Below are 16580 nucleotides of genomic sequence, written 5' to 3'. Positions count from 1 at the left end.
AGCTGCAGTCATTCCTCAGCACTAATAACTTCTTCCCTCTCTCAGCAGGCTTTCTGGCTTCTCACAGATAACAGCAGCACGTAACATTTGTTTTTCTTTGTTCCAGAATAGTGAAAAATCTTGTTTCCGGATAGCAGTTCAAGTATAACATTTGTGGTATCAAAATAGCCCCTGATCATCAATTTCATTCCTATAAGACTATAGGCTTATGCCACTTGTAAGAATCAGTCTCCACCACAAAGGAACAAAACAAAAATCAATCCAGTTTGCAGGAGCTCCAGGCACTGGAGACCCTGAAGCGTGATCTGGAGCAGGACTCCACCAGCCCACCCAAACCCCCATCTTCTACCAGCAGCTCCCTCCAGCCTTCCCACCACACGGACCCGAACCCAGCCTACCTCCAGCCACCAGCAGGTTACGCCAGATGCACGGGTTCCACTCAAGCATTAATTAAGTAACTGCTGCGCGTTGCCAGAGCCTTAAGATACACGGAGTTATGATCTCATCTCGCTTCCCCTGACACCCACGGTGCTGAGCCGCAGGCTCCTTTGGCAGCTCCTCCCCGCCGCTCTGTTCGTTAGGGGAGCACCCACAAACCCAAGGCTGGACCAAGGCAGCCAGCACCATCCTGCACGTCCTCAGCCCTGAGAGCACAGCTGTGGCCGTGAGTTACACCTCCTCTCTCCTAACAGAGCAGAAAACACTAACGCTTTCGGCTCAGAAAGCCCACAGCCTGTTCCCAGCACAAGGCAATGCTGAGAGCGAGAACACGGAGGAGCAGAAATACTACAAAGCCTGTAGGTGACTGATGAGCAAGGGAAGCGACTGTGCGCGGGGAAACAGAGAGCCTGCAGCCCAGAAGAATCACAGGACAAAACGCACCTTTAAATTGCAGTCCCCCCATCTGATTGGCAGCATTGTTGGTATGAATTGTATGCATTTACTACACTGTTCTCCCCCCGATGCTCTCATAAATTCCTTTGCTAGTTAATTACGGGAAGTCTCTTGCATAGCAAATAACATGCTAGGAATAACTGACGCACATGGAGTAGCAACATGCATTTAACTCTTAAAAGTTAGCTCAGCGTTGCCATTAATTTCAGTATCTTGTTCACAACTTCCCACGTATATTTAAAAAAGCAAAGAGCACATCACCGGACAAACTCAGCATGCAGCTTAAGCTATACTTCAAGTTCCTCTTGCAAAATACAGCTGTCTGTAGTTTAAAGAGTTTACTGGTCTTTGTAAGATTTTTTTTTTTTTGGCACTTCATAATAAAAATAACTCCTCTTGGGTCAAGTAAGCACTTTGAAGACAGCTGAAATCCGTACGGCACACACACAAAATAATTGCCGTGTCATTAGCAAGGTAATCAAGGCTGCACCCAAAGCTGTGGCTGGATCACTTCCCACCTGGGCTGACCGCTCTCAGCGGTGCGCAATACAGCAGGGACGGGGCTTGAGTTAATCCCAGCCTGGCACCGCGTTTGGTGGCAACAAGGTCACCCAGCAGCGACCCCGGGGACACCGGCAGCGGGCACCCCAGGGCGGTACGACCCCAACAGCACCCACGGAGCTCCCGAGGGGCCGCGGCTCCCGGGGGGCTCAGCCGGCAAGGGGGCAGCCCGGGGCCAGCCCGCAGCCACCGCCGCAGGAACTTGGCGTGGAGCACGGCACGGCAGGGCCCTGCTCCTGCCGGATGGAAAAGTTCTCCGGCCGAACCCCAAGGGTGCCCGAACAGCGGCAGCCCGGTTGCTTTTAGCCCAACGCGCCAGCGTGTGCACTGACCTCGGAGCGGCTCGCGTACTCTCGTCGGTGTGTTTCGGGCTGGCATCGGCAGAAGCAAAGCCGGAGAAGCGCAGTTTAGAGCCGCAATCCCTCCGGCCGGGGTTAGCGGCTCCGGGTGCACGAGGCACGAACGCCCCGGGTGGTCCCGGCAGCGGCTCGCAGCTCCCGGGGAGCGGAGGGCGCCCGCCGAGGGGCTGCCCCCAGGCGCTCGCTGCCCTCCGTGCGAGCCTCCCCAACTTTGTTCCGCCAAGTTACAGCCGCCCTCTCGCCTTCCCTTCCCTCCCGTCCCCTCAGCCCGGCCACGGAGCCACACAGCCGTCGCCCTCCCCGCCGCGATCCTGCGGCTCCCGCAGCGCCCGGCGCCTCGGCTGGGGCGGTGAACGGGGCGGAGCGGGGCGGGCACGGCCACGGCTCCCCGCCCACCGCCACCGGGCTCCTGGGCCTGACGGGAGGCGGACCCCGGGCAGGGCGAGGGGGACCTGGGGCAGCAGGAGACGTTGTGAGGGGGGCAGAAAGGCACCGGTGCCAAAATGGAGCCGGGTCGTGGCAGGAGGGTTGTATGAGGGCTTGGCTGCCTTCAGCCCGGGCAGCGGGCACGGCTCCTCCCGCAGCCGCCTCTCCCCCCGCAGCTTTGCTGCGCCTCAGGCAGGGTGGTTACAAAGGAGGTTGATACAGGAGCTTAAATAAAAAACTTCATCTAATTTCTGGGCTGGGAGCCCAGGCAAAGAATCAGGTTCGTGTAGGTCTCTGTGCAGGAGCCGGATGGAGATTTTATTGAGTCTGGCTCCAGCTGATCGCGGTGTTATAGCTGTGTTGCTGTAATTAAGCCTGAGCAGAATTCCTATCAGCCCCTTGTTTAGCAGGTTATGTAACAGCACTAAGTTCCCCAAAACCTCTGTTACCTTCCAGGATCCCAACACAGGGTGAGGTCCACCATGCGGTTGGCCTCCATGGCGGCCTGGAAGAAGCTGCAAGACCACAGCAAGGCTGCTGGGTGTGAGGGACGGGAAGGGCTCGGCCTCCTAGGCAGGGTGGCGATACATGGCCCTCCGGTTGTCCAGAGGAAGGACAAGAAGAAAACGTAGCTTCTTCAACAGCTGGGATTTACGTTTGCCCCTCTGTTTGCCCCTCTGTTTGCCCGTAAGGTGAAACATTGAAGTGTGCTAACTGGGAGACAGTGGCCTCATGTCTGGGACAAGGACGAGCTAGACAAAGCGTCTGCTGGGCCAGGCTGCTGGGGAGCCCTCTCTGGGGGGACGTGAGGAGACCATCTTTGCCGTTCTGCCAGTGCAGGAGCCTATAATTATGTCATGTCCAGCAATGAAACGCAGCCACTCCTGTAAAGAAATATGTAGTTGGTCTGAGGAAGGGATGTTGAAAAATAATTTATCTCGAAAACACTACAAAATGCATTTTTAATTGGCAGAGCACAATCACAAAGGACTCATAGAGATGATGCAGTAAATGTGATTTAACGAGCTACCGTTCACAAGCGGAGCACCAAGTCTCAGACTAACACGGTTCAGCTCAGCATTGGCACCGAGCAGGAGCACGTACTCGGTCTGGTACCATATGTCAGCTGACGGATTAAAGTACGGAAACTCCACCTCATGTCTGAAACACCACTTGGGGTTTTGCCTAGAATATTTCCTTTTTTATATATTATTGTTATTACACAAAGTTTCATCACAGGATGAGGGCCGAGCCTTAGCTTTCCAGCACACCCTAGCGCAGGTAGCACCACGGCGGCCGTGGTCACCTCCCTGGTGTGTTGACTGAACATGGACCTGGAAGCAGAGCCTGAAATGCCGGGGGTAGGCCTCTGCAGATCCAGCTTCCTCAGAGGTCTCCTGTGAATGTATTCACTACACCGATTCACTTGGCTTTCTGAGATCTGACAAGGTCTCGGCCCTGAAGCATGGTTCTCAACTCAGAAATATTAGTTTTAGCTGTGCCAGACACCAGCACGGGAAGGCTGGACAGTATTTTTATGCTTGACTGACCACAGTCGTCGTCAAAACTTGGAGAATGCAGTTTGCCTTGCCCGGTGTCCTTGTCCACCTCCAACCCAGCCCCACATTTTGACTGCCTTGGCCTACTAATATATATATATATTTCAGTTTCAGTATTTATTTAAATAAAGGACTTCAAATCCCTATCATGGGTACCAATATATATAGAAGATGCAGGTTTCTTGAAGCTTGCCAGACAGGCACTTTGAGTGATTGTGAGGTCAAAGAGATAACTCTAACCTTTGGGAATACAAGTAAAAGAGGAAATAAAGCACTCTTTCTCTCACTTATTTTGTAGTATTTGAAATAGTCATTTAGTAAGTATTTTTTCCTATATTAAACGTTTCATGAAACACTGCAAACTTGCAATATCACCGTATACTTAGTGAGGATAATCAATTTGCAGCCATTAAACTCTCTGAGGCTAGATGGCATGTTTTCACACAGCACCTGATACTATGGTACCCTTCTGCCATCTGGGTCTTCTGGACGCTGCTGTAATATATGTGTTCAATAATAACAACTTAATTGAATGTCTCACGCTACTTCTAGCCTAATGATTTCTTCTCATTTCCACTTGTCATTCAAACATCACTGTCAGCATGTCTCAAATTATTATATGAGAAGAACAGGGATGCTTCTGCTGTAGTGTTATCTAATTAATGCTTCCTAAGGATTAAAGTGAGGAAAAAAAAAACACTTTAATTTATGAGCGTGGCATGGGTATAAGCAGATAAATGAATATGATATTTAAGTAAATCAGCTAAGAAAGTTCCCTATTAATAATTAATAATCTACTTGGAAGACCCAACTTAACCGTCTCCATCCTGGTGTCAGTTGGCAGAGAGGAGAACCACCAGCTGAGCACCCCTGCTCCCCCTGGCTGCACCCCACACACCGCTCTCTGCCACTGCTGTAGTTGCTGTGTCTACTTTCAAGTAGTGCTTCTCACCATGTTCACGTGCTTTCAGCACATGGGTTGCCTATATAACTGTTTTGTGCACTGCTGTTGTCTGCTGTCTGCTTTGACAACCGATATTTTTTTCCAAGTTTTTGATGGGAATTTAGCCACCAGTAACAAGTAGGCTCAGATCCACCATAATTTCCTCCAGAAAAAAAAAAGAAAAAAATCAATCATACCTTGTCTCCTAGACGTTTTCATTTTCAAAGACTCTTATCCACTGGCAGAAACACCAACTAATTCACCTCAAGCTTAAACTGAACTTGTTTTGCAAAAGACCTCAAGGATGTTGTCAACATGGGATGTATAGTCAACATGATTTGATGGACCATTGCTCTGGTCTTACCACTGACCAGAATCACCACTGTCTCTTTCTTTGGAGGCAGATAAATCAATTCCTTGAGTCTGAAATGACTACCAGACAATAGAATATTATTAAAAAAAAAAAAAAGTTGAAAATTTAGTTTTCTGTCTTTCTTGGTATAAGGGTTATTTTAACCTTCATTTTCCAAACACACTTTCAGGCATAGCAATGTCAGTAATCAAAATATATAGACAAAATTATATGATGCTTTGGGTGCAGTTAAAGGCATATGAAATCTGCTTTTTCCAGTGGTACTTATGGGACCTTGTTTAAAAATACACGTTTAAGGTAAATCCAATCATTCTAATTTTTAAATGCTTCTCTTCTTAAGCCAACATTGATATCAATTTACCTGAGGCCTTGCTCTGCAGGCACAGTTAATGGATTATGCATTTTTTCAAGGCCAAGGTCAAATGTAGTAACTAGATGGTATTTTGCATGGGTACATCACAAGATAATCTGCCAGTTCCTCGAGGCACAGGGAGGCTCCCTGTTGTGGCAGTGACGGGTGATAAGCGGCATTCTCTCGTGTCCTTGCTCCCGTCATTTCGCAGCGTTGGTGTGGCTAACACTGACATCAGCATCAGACACACTCCCCATGCCCATGGCCATCCGTATTTTATCACCGTTTTGTATAATCCTGCTGTCCACAGGTCTAGGAGGCGTTGTGATAAAAAGGAGTGTTTTTAGAAGCATCCAGCAGCAGTCTAGCCCAATTTCACTGAAGTCAATGGTAACACTTATTTTGGCATCAAATGCAATTGATCAAATCACCAGTATCTTAAAAATTCCATTTCACTGTCACCATGAGCTCCCGCTTGTGCTAATAAAAGCAGAGCGCAACTGGTGTTTGGAGCAGCAGGGGGAAAGACTGGGAGGAGGAGGCTAACGAGAGGCCCTGTCTGCATTGAGGAAATTAATTATGTGACGGGATTAAACGGCAGCACTGAAAGCCTCACTTTGTCCTGACGCAGGCTATATGCATTAAAGGTTTACGCTGGTGTAATAACCAGAGCGATGTTGTTATATGGATGCAAATTTCCTTAATGCGGCCAGAACCTAGATCAGACCACAGTGACTAATACAAAACTGATAAAAGAAAGTGAATTATGTGTTATTGTACTGGAGAGCATGAGACAGAAAGAAAATGGTAATAGGAAGGTTAAGTGCCCTCTGAGTGCAAACTGATATACAATATCTTGAAATCACAGAGAGAGAAAATTAAAATGGTGAAATGATTTCACATATAGGTGGACGGAGGCATAAAAGCAATCTATGAATTATGGGAGGGAGAAATGTGTGAGAGCATGATATTTTCAGATGTACAGGCTTTTTCCCATTAGAAATGAATAAGTGATTGAAGGCAAATTCCAATAAAGAGGCAATTTTAGTTTTGTTTTTAGTTCAGGTTTCTGTTGTCTCTGGTTTTGTGTCACTGAAATATTTGTATATTAATAGATACTCATTTTAATAGCATTACAGTAATCTGAACATCTGCAGCTACTAGGCATTAAAATATAGTTACTTCCCTATATATCAAGTTATTTTCACTGTACTGTTGCCTGATTTTTTGATCTATTAAAATGCAATGGATCCGTTCTTATCTTTATGTACTAACTGGCAACCTTGAGCTGAAATGCTACGCAGAAACAAGCCTGATGCCTGGAGGCCTGGCTAGCAAGTCAGCAGAAGGCAAAGACATTTTATGGCTGTCCTAACAGCTTAAGGACAGGCTGTGTAACTTTCCTAATCAAATAGAATTAAATACAAAATTATATTCCCACAACCCCTGCCATCCTTTGTTCAAACAAATTGCCTGATGTACTGTTCAACAGTTTACTAAATATAGAACATGCTCTAAATTAGATGTTTTAATTTTACCAGGAATGCAGCAGAGTTCATTGGGGAAGTCAGATGTTTTGTTCACCGAGTCCCAAGGAGCTCCCACACCCAGAGCTTAAATGCATCCAAACAGCACTCTGAGTCTGCTGTTACGGGCTGGGAGACAGAAACCAAAACAGAGGCAGCCAATGCCAGTAAAAATGTGGTTAGTAAATTTTTGAGCAGCAAAGAAATACTCCCTAAAAGCATTTGGAAATGTGATCGTGCCGGGGGAGTGAAGGAAACAGTTGGCTGCTCCTTCTTCCCTTCTTAGTGTGACAGTGATTTGTCGTTATACTCAACAGAACTTCAAAGGATACGTACTTGTAAAGTTAGCTCTGTAATGGACAATATTTATTTCTAATGTAAAACTGAATTGTAGTCACCCCCAAAGCTTCCAGTTCCAGATGGGAAATTCAAGGCAGTCGCCGTGCCACCCAAATACAAGGAAATGCTTTCAGCATCGCACCCATCAGCTGATATTTCTTATTTCTTGTATGCATCCTCCATGCAACCATGGAGTGGTGCTCCAGCAGTGTACTTCTGTACGTAGAACTTTAAAATCATCTGACTTTTCAAATTTTAATATGATGATGTAGGTTCAGGTTTTAATACCATGCAGTTTCATTCATGAGTTAGCGCAGGCATCCCAAACATAAGGGTAAGGGCACTTAATCCTAAACTTTGTCAGCAGGATCAGATGCAGGCAGGTAAAAACACAAACATAAATAATGCTGACCTATGAAAAAATAAAACAAAAGGAGAAACGGCATACCTGAATGACAAACAAGATGAAAAAGTGTCCAAAGAACTTCAGTTCAGTGAAGTACTTCAGTCAGTATCTACGTTCGTTGTTATGAAAACATACACTTTAATTCCTGTCTTGCTCTAGAATACTTTCCTAAATCAGTACTGATAATTTTGAAGTCTATAAATACCCTGATGAGAAGGCTCCTCATCTGTAATGAATACAAATGTCTCCGTGCAAGTGCGCTTCAAACAGAAACAATAAGGAAAATAGTGTATTAATGACCTCCAACCAAAATGTTATTGCATCTCTCAGCGTGAGGGTAGTTTTGGACTTTAACATACTGAAAGCAAATTTAAAAATCCTTAGAAAATTCTAAAATAAAAAGGAAGAGTCTGAGAGTATTGAAGTTGCTAAGGTTTTTGTCTAGCAGTCCCAAACAAATTATGGGAATTGCATTAGAAATATGTAAGGATGACATTGCCATCCAACGAGCACACCTCCAAATACGAATGGAAATGAAACCCTTAAATTAGCATTTGCGTATACCTATTTTAAACTTACTGTCATTTTTCACATGGGTAATATCTACGACTACAATGTCCAACAATTGCAGTTTCCAGTTGACTTTATACTTAATCACCCAAAGTCATTAAGTTGTGTTTGCACAGTGTCACTGCACCGATAAAGAGCGGTCCAGGAGGGAAGAAGTCCCCAGCCGGCTGTTTCTCATTGTTTTCAAGCTAATGTTTGGAAAGTCCTTGTAGCTCTACCTTGTAGAGACACCCGATTTGAAGACTGAGAGGGATTTGGAGATGTTGGAACACTTATTAAGGATGCAATTGCTAACTCTAACCTATTCTACTGCTCAATTTAGTTACACAGAACATTGTAAGAGGAACTGCAGGCACTAGAAAATCTGCTTTTCAGCTGCAGCACATCAGCAAAAATGAGTGACAAGACAAAAAGAATCAGTTTTAAATTATGAAGGGAAGAGGTTCACAAACTCAGAAATGACTTTGAAAAGTTTGCAGAGTCCCTGCTAAGGCCAGCAGTTTTCTAGTACACGCATTGCTCACTCTCCACCTATATATTATTCTTATTATCCCTTCTAAGCTCACTGCAGAGCCAGGGGTCTCTCACTCAGTTCCTGGCATTGTGCTGAATGGTTCAGCCAGCACCTTTCTCAGCATGGGTTGGTGGGGTCTTGGCACTTTTAGCTGTGTTGATCCTTCCTGTGACTTTGTCACAAACAATGACTCAAGCCACGGTTTCCCATGTTCTTTAATAATTTTGCCAAAGTTTTTGACACCGATGTGGTGGTTGGGTGAGACATCTCCAACTTCAGGGTTAGAATAAATCCTATATTAGGCTTTCTGTGCACTGAAATCTTGCACATAGTTATCTTCAAAAATTGGCAGACACTGCTCAGAAAGTAGAGGAAAATAAGTTCCTGCTTTTTTTTTTCCCCCTGTATTTTTTAAAAACTTTTTCCTACTAGATACTCTTTCTGTTAATTAATTGTTCCTTTACAATTTTAGGTAAGCCATTCATCTATTGAATTGAGGATTTGTCAAAGCCCTTCCAAAAATAAGCACTGGAATGAGACTACCACGAGATATGCATAAAACGTAGAACTGTTCTTTTGTCATTTTTAAGCCCATGGTTTTAACTCCTCTCTCATTCCCATTACATGGATGTCAGATGGAATAATACAACAAAAAATTAGCCCAAGAACTGATTTCCCATGACAGATTTTTTTTTAATAAAGTTTGCCAAATTTATGTATGAAATTTGAATACAAAAATCCCAGACTTTCTAATTCCTAGTATTTACAAGCAGCTAATTCATGTTTTATGGTTTCAGACTAATATTGTTTTTATTCTAATCAGTGCACTACTGTATCTTTATCCTTCTTTCTTTTAATCCCATTGGCCTAAACATTGCTTTATGCTGGTGAACTGCAGAAACACCCAAACACTCTTGAAGTTCTAGCATACAAAATCATTTAAATAACCTTTTTCTTTCCTATTAGCAGTTGCTGATAATGCAGTCAAACTCCACTAAGTGTTCATTACTGAAAAATAGATGTGTATTTTACTTTTTTATGAATTTTTATATTGCCTTTAGTATGGTACACTGCATATGAAATACATGTGATTTAAACAGTTGTGCCCTCTACTGGCATAAAAGAAATAATGAAAAATGAAAAAGAAATACGTTTCCAGATGTATTGAAAGAGTGCCAAAACCAACTTTTTTTTTTTAATTGTTATTATTATTTATTATCTTTGGTGGACTATGCTTTAGTCACATTTGAAGGCTGTGTTATTTTCAGCATGAAACATAAGTAGACTAATTACTTAAGAAATTTTAAGTATAAAAAGGACTATTTACAGTGTTAAGGCAATATAAAATGGCCCTGTCATAGATGAACGTAATAGTGTGGACGGTATGTTAATGGAGTTGCAAATAACTGTTTTTAATTAAACTTTTAAGGAGCTATACTATCAGCTAGAGAGCAGGAGAACAAAGCTGTATGACAAAATCCTTTACAAAGGTCATGAAACTTTGGAGTATTCAACTGTTTAAAAGAAAGTCTGTAGGAGTTGATGCATAATGTGCAGTCGAATGTAGAATTTCATGTAATACAGGAGAATTAGGACCTCACCCTCTGCAAATGCTTCTAGCCAACCCTTCACCTTCCATTTAAAAGAAAGCTTATAATTTTCTGTCCTATCCCCCACTATTGAAGTTGTCAATTGGCATTACACTTGAATAACAAAGAAACAAAAACATACCCTTTGGTAAGAAACTTGCGTTCTGCAACTTCCCAGCGTGGGCAGGATTAGTCACAGATACTAATTGAAATACTAATTGACATATTTATACCATCATATAAAATCCATTCAACACAGCGGCAATAACATTCTTATCTAAAATAGCTGTAGCATCCAGGTGGGAAGCGGCGACAGCCTGCAAGTCTGCTCCACGCTTTTTCTTTAGCCCAGTGGGAAAACAGATCGTTTCAGGTTCCTTGGTTTTTGCCTTTTATAAAATGTGGTGGCTACAGACTACAGATTAAATGGATATCAGACTACATTGATCAGAGAGGAAGAAAAATAATTACCTTCCGGAAAACTTAATAATCAGCAGTCGAAGAGGCCAACATATTCTTGCCCCTTGTTTTGGCTTCAACGTTGTCCCTCTCCAGTAGAAAGAAAGTTTATTTACCAGTGGAAGGAAAATCATTAATCACAGAATTAAGTTATAATGTAACTGGCTTTATTCGTAAATAACTGAATTTGGAAATAGGGTAGGTACGAATAGCATGGGGTCAGCCTTTCAGGAATCTCAGTCCACTATTAAGCACTTCGTTGCCAGACAAAACTACACCACGAAAACGAACTGTAATCATACACTGAAGCAAAGGGTAGACTTGTGCTTACAACACAATTCTTTTTGCTGACTTCTCTGCACAGAACCGAGTTATAATAAAAGTAAATATTAGTATTTCAGGCAGGACTATTGCTTTGAATTGCTATGCATTTCAAACATATTTGAGCTTTATTGCAAATTCTGTTTTGGACAAAGAAAAAAAGAATCCTTTAATATTCCAGGTTAAGGGCTATTTAAAATCTACTATGAACCTTTGCTGAATCAGTGGAAAACAGAAAGTTATTTTAATGTATCAAATGATTCTGTCATGCGCAAAACGCAGTTCCACTGCCATGAAGCTCAAATATGCTGAAAAGGAAAGATGCAGCAGCATGTGTGGGTAAAGGAAAGGAAAATGGCCCTGAGGAGAAAAAAGGAGGGCCGGGCAGATGGAAACGCAACCAGAGAGGCAGGTGGAGGGATCTGAAATGCTGTGGGAGGGACACCTTATGTTTTGCACGAAACCACAGGGGAAGTTTAACTGGGATGAGAAAAAGAAGAAAGGGTTGAAAAAGTTATAGTAGGCACAGAAAACCACTGGGACTGTGCAGCTAAAAACCCAGTAAGCCCACATTCAGCAGTGGTGGAGAAGAAGGAAAGGCAGCGAAGAGGGACTCTTGTTCAAACGCCACGAGGAATTGGGTGCTGCCAGGTGTAACGTGCCCACGCAGCCCTCGCTTGGAGCACCAGCCATCTCCTGGGTGCTGGCGGTGAGCACCGCAGTGACACACGCATTAAGCTCAAGACAAGTGAATGTTCTTAGACTCCGAGAGCAGGGGTCTGTCACTGCTCAGGGTGCTTCGTAAATCAGGCAGGCCCAACAGCAGCGCCGGGGAAGCGTGGCCTGCCACAGCACGCGTCTCTCCCACACTGGGGACATCAAGAGATGACGCCAGGATGGTGCTGGTGTGACCGTCTCTACCCCTGAGCCCTGAAACCCCACATACTCCCCATCTGCAGGCAGCTTTTGCAGGCAGCTTCACTCCTTGCTGTTGCAATGAGCTGCACGGGACAGTACGGACCGAGTGGGCTCCAACTTGTTAATTGTTTAAAACAATTACCCAGTGTTCCTGGGCCTTCAGGCACCTTGGTTATGCGTTGTGGCTAATTAGAGTCTCATACATATTCATGTCCCCTTGCCCACATGCTGAGCACTGCTTCCCCAGCCCTGCTCAGCTGATGCCCAGCCCACTGTAGGCACAAGGCATTCCCTTCCCTTTCACATTTCATCAAAATCAAACATTTCCTGTGGCTGTAACTCATGTAACAGCAATGCTGAAAAAGCACATCTGAGAGGGAAGTGCTAAACTGGCCCGGGCAACCCTCTCTCATGCGTCATACATCGAGAGAGACCATGCTGGATCCTTCCCTCTGCAGTCCTCTGGCTCAGTAAATTAACCACGGTGCTTTTCTCAGCCCAGCTTGATCACAGACGCATCTCACTTCCATCAGCCCATAGGACCACCCTTGAGATGAATCCTCTTTCCCTGTCTCCTGAATAATTTGCCATGATGTTAAGTTGCACTGAGTGAAGCTGCAGCTGCACCACCTCCACCAGCCGGGCTCACGTGGCCGCTGAGGGCAGTGCTGGGCTGTGCCGAGGGTGCTCAGCTCCCTCGGGAAGCCCAGATGAACCTGAAACCTGGCCAGCCATCCCAGAACCCCTCTTGGGACCACATAAATCCACAGGATGAACGCAGACTCAGTGGTTATGATGGCCCGAACAGCCTGTTGCACCGACCTGGTGCCTTGGGTGAGCCTCAAAGTGCCTGGGGCCCCACGGCAAGAGCCTGCAAAGCAGCACAGCACCTTCTGGGACGTTGTAATCCATGACGAGCAAGACTTGATCTCTCAACAACTTAAATTAGCTACTCTGCTATCTGCTGCTGGCTTTCTCCCTCTTTTGTCTGGCTCCTGTTTTTATAATTTTTTTTTTCCCTTTCTGTTGCTACAATCGTGCCTGTTATGGGAACTCCACTGAAGAGAAAAATAAACGGATCACTGTTTGATATTGTGCTTTGTTTGGAAGTTTGTCTCCCTTTCTTCTTCCATTGCATCAATATTAACATGTTGATTCATAAGCAAAATAAATAAAGTCTATAAATACGTTCCTTTTTAAAAATCATGAAACCTCAAAGTTATGGTTCCCACAGCAACTGCACGATGTGCACATACGTTAAGGCAGGGATATTACCACCAAAGGCAGCAATCAAATATGCATGAGGGAGTTGCATGACTGACACTTGGAGGACTGTGCAAGTCTGAAATCCCCGAGCCACGAAGCATCTTGGCTCTGTCCGTGTGTCGGGCAGAAAAGATCTGTCCTCATGGGCACCATGGAGCTTGACCCTGCCACGTGCAGAAGCGCTTATGGGAGCAGGGGGTGGCAGTACCTGCGCTATTGAACCACGCTGGTCTCAAAGTGAAGTCACTCTGGAGCTAAAGGTGCTCTGGATAAAACAATTACTGTTAATTAGCTGAAATGTACAACCAGAAGGTGTCATAACAACCAAAGCATTATGAAAGAACTCATTGTTCACAGTCCTGACTGTTCACAAATCGTGTGAGCGAATTCCTCGCAGTTTGATCGAACAGGAATGAAGAGTGGTCTGTACCTTGCTGGAGATGCTCATGTCATCTATTTGCCCTGTTGTTTACAATCCATGGGATGGTTTCGTCAGATAGAAGGATGCTCAGCATCCTGCTTTCTGGAGCTCCACCAACTACTGGCTAATCAACGCTTATTTTTCCAGGTCATGAATTCCGTGTCTCAGCACCTAACTATCCCCGGCTCTGTCAGCTGGGATCTCAGTTCGCACCGTTGACTCCCTTATAACCAACATTTTCTTCTCTGCACCTTGCACATCTAAGCTAAAGTTTTCAAATAGTTTGTTTGGTGCAGTCGCTTTATCCTGAGCCAGGAGTTCTGGCATCCCTCTTAGCAAGTCTCATATTGCTTGGTGAATGGGATGCGTGCCTCCTGCTGGCTAATGAAAAACAGCCCAGTTCTCGGTGAGGACGCTTGAGAGAATAGCAAATTCAGACTTAAAAATTTAGCAGTATAGATTAGTCTCCTTTCCCTGGTCTATTATCACAAATGGTAGAAACTGCAGGCATTGTATTTCGGTGATGAAAGGAGAAGCAGCATGCCATCAAATGACTAAATACCTTGGTACTATTTCTCTCTTGTAATCTAGTAATTAAAATTAAATTGAGGATTACAGATTTTCAAAAAGAGAACCATGAATGTTTAACTATAAACAGCTGGATATTTTATTGGAAGAAATTTGTAAGTGGTTAACTGACAAGATGGGACTGTCAGCATATCCAGCCCAGGTATCTTCATACTCGTTCGTGAATGAGAATCAGGCTGCTTAAAGGGAGATTCCTTTGGAATTTCATTGAAAGTTTGGGAAGCGAAAATTAAGACATAAACATATAAACATACAATTTTAGCCAAATTAATCTTTTCACAACTTAAATGAATTTTGGATTTGGCTGTTCACTTTGTCTAGTCAACAAATATCAACCTCTAAATCTGGAAAATGTCTGTTGTTGTTGTTTTTATTTTAAAATGTATGACATTAAGAATATAAATAAATTCACATTGGGTTGAAAATTAAGAACAATTAGTTTGATAAGTTGCTATGAGTGCCACTGTGAATAATGTGCAACTTAGATTTTTCATCTGTGTCAGTTTTGAAATGGAAATCTATGTTTCCTAAATACTATGGCTTAGCATTTTAGATTTGCAGCAATTTATATATATATATATTTTAATCTTCAGAAAAATGCCATGAAATAGAAATAGCTACCTCTGTTACATATTTGCCATGCCCACATACAAACACATTTTCCTCCTCATGGACAGGATCGTAAGAAAGGAGCGCAGGTATAAGAATTCAGAATCTCTCTTTTACCTTTTCATGGTTATTTTTTCAAATCATTAATGTTTAAGCACCACGCATACATTTGTAGACCATCTCAACTGTGGTATTCCTGCTCACGCAGTAATCCTCCAGAACACTTATTGGAGAAAGAATTTATGATCTAAAGGAGAGAACTATTTTTAATTGCCATCTTAAACATGTATATAGTAATGGGCCTTGCAATATCAACTGCCTCTTTTATATTTAGCATCAACATGTGAGACATTTTGTGAGAATACAAGAGTCTGTGGTCTGTTTCCATAGAGTATATTTCCAGACTGGTTTTGTTAGAAATGTTTGATTATCATAAATTTACCTTAACAACAGCAACACTTTGAAAGTAATTGTATCAAAACATCATCATTTCTGTGGAGCGAGTTTTAGTTGCGGTGTGAAATATGCCTTTCAAAACAATTATTTCCTCTTTGAAAAGCAGCAGGCATTGCCAGCCAGATATTTTTTAAAAAATGTTCCAGGATTTCTTACAGATATTAATTTCTGTTTAAGCCTCTCCAGACTTTGGCAGAAAGACAAGTTTCATTTTTCTTTAACAAGTCCTTTAGTTGTGCAGATGTTGTAGCCAGATTGGCAATAAATTTTGCTATAATAGTTAGATCAATTTGGAGAAAGATGATATTATTTAATATTCTGAGCCCATGTAACCTCTTGAACCTTAATTTATAGGTGATGTATTTTACAGTTAGCATACTACAGAAGTCTGCAAAGCCTATTAGATTATTACATTCTCTGCCAATTAAAGTCTGATTGTATTTCTAAATAAGTATCTTCAAAAGTATCAAGATGAATCATTGTTTAAGGTAAAACGTCCATCTTATGTCCCATTTCCAAATTAATGCATACATTTTGATTACACCTCTCTAATTTCCATCAGTCTATTTTTGTCTCCTTTATTGCCCTGATTAAAAGCTTGCTGAAATGAGTGGAAAATAAAAGCTCTGACTTAAGTGGTTTTGAAGCAGTTTTCAGATAGTTACTTCACATTAGTTCCTTTTTACATGTTAGTTTTTTTTTTTCCCCCCTCTACTTTCCATTTCATCTTGTCACAAGTATTTTTGCCTAAACACCAGGAATCTATCCTTACACTTACATAACCCCGAGCATCTGCACTGGTAATAGTCCCTGAACTGTACCAGCTCATCTTCTGACTTCTCAAAATATGTTTGATATTACTATGAAATTGAGTGTGGCCTTTACCCTAGGCAACGTGGTCAGCTACATGTCTCTCTAAAGTCAGTTTTGGCCGCGATGGAAGGGATGGGCAGGAGGGACGTCCATCCCAGCGCTCCCGCGTCTCCCCCCAGTCCTGGCACCTGCTGGGGGCTGATGCACTGCCGATGCAGTTGTGATAACGGAGCTGCCAGTTCTGGCTCTGGTCTTACATAATTCAGAGACAAACCTTGAATTTCGGGCTTCAGATACTTGACCAGCAAAAATGTAAAG

The 16580-nt window shown here is 43.3% G+C and overlaps 1 protein-coding gene across 2 annotated transcripts in view; it reads right to left on the bottom strand.

Moving 5' to 3' along the window:
• Window positions 1–3414, bottom strand: part of CNTN3 (contactin 3) — a 100260-nt gene extending 96846 nt beyond the window's left edge. The window contains exon 1 of one of the 2 annotated variants that reach the window (XM_080606975.1): window positions 1788–3414. The gene's annotated coding sequence lies outside the window, so the exon portion shown is untranslated. The other variant, XM_080606976.1, reaches the window with a different exon arrangement.
• Window positions 3415–16580: the final 13166 nt, after the last annotated feature.

This window comes from Anser brachyrhynchus, assembly GCF_964034855.1.
Source record: "Anser brachyrhynchus genome assembly, chromosome: 10".
NCBI classification, from domain to species: domain Eukaryota; kingdom Metazoa; phylum Chordata; class Aves; order Anseriformes; family Anatidae; genus Anser; species Anser brachyrhynchus.
Note: the sequence above shows the minus strand (reverse complement) of the source record. Positions and strands in the feature narration are given on the sequence as shown.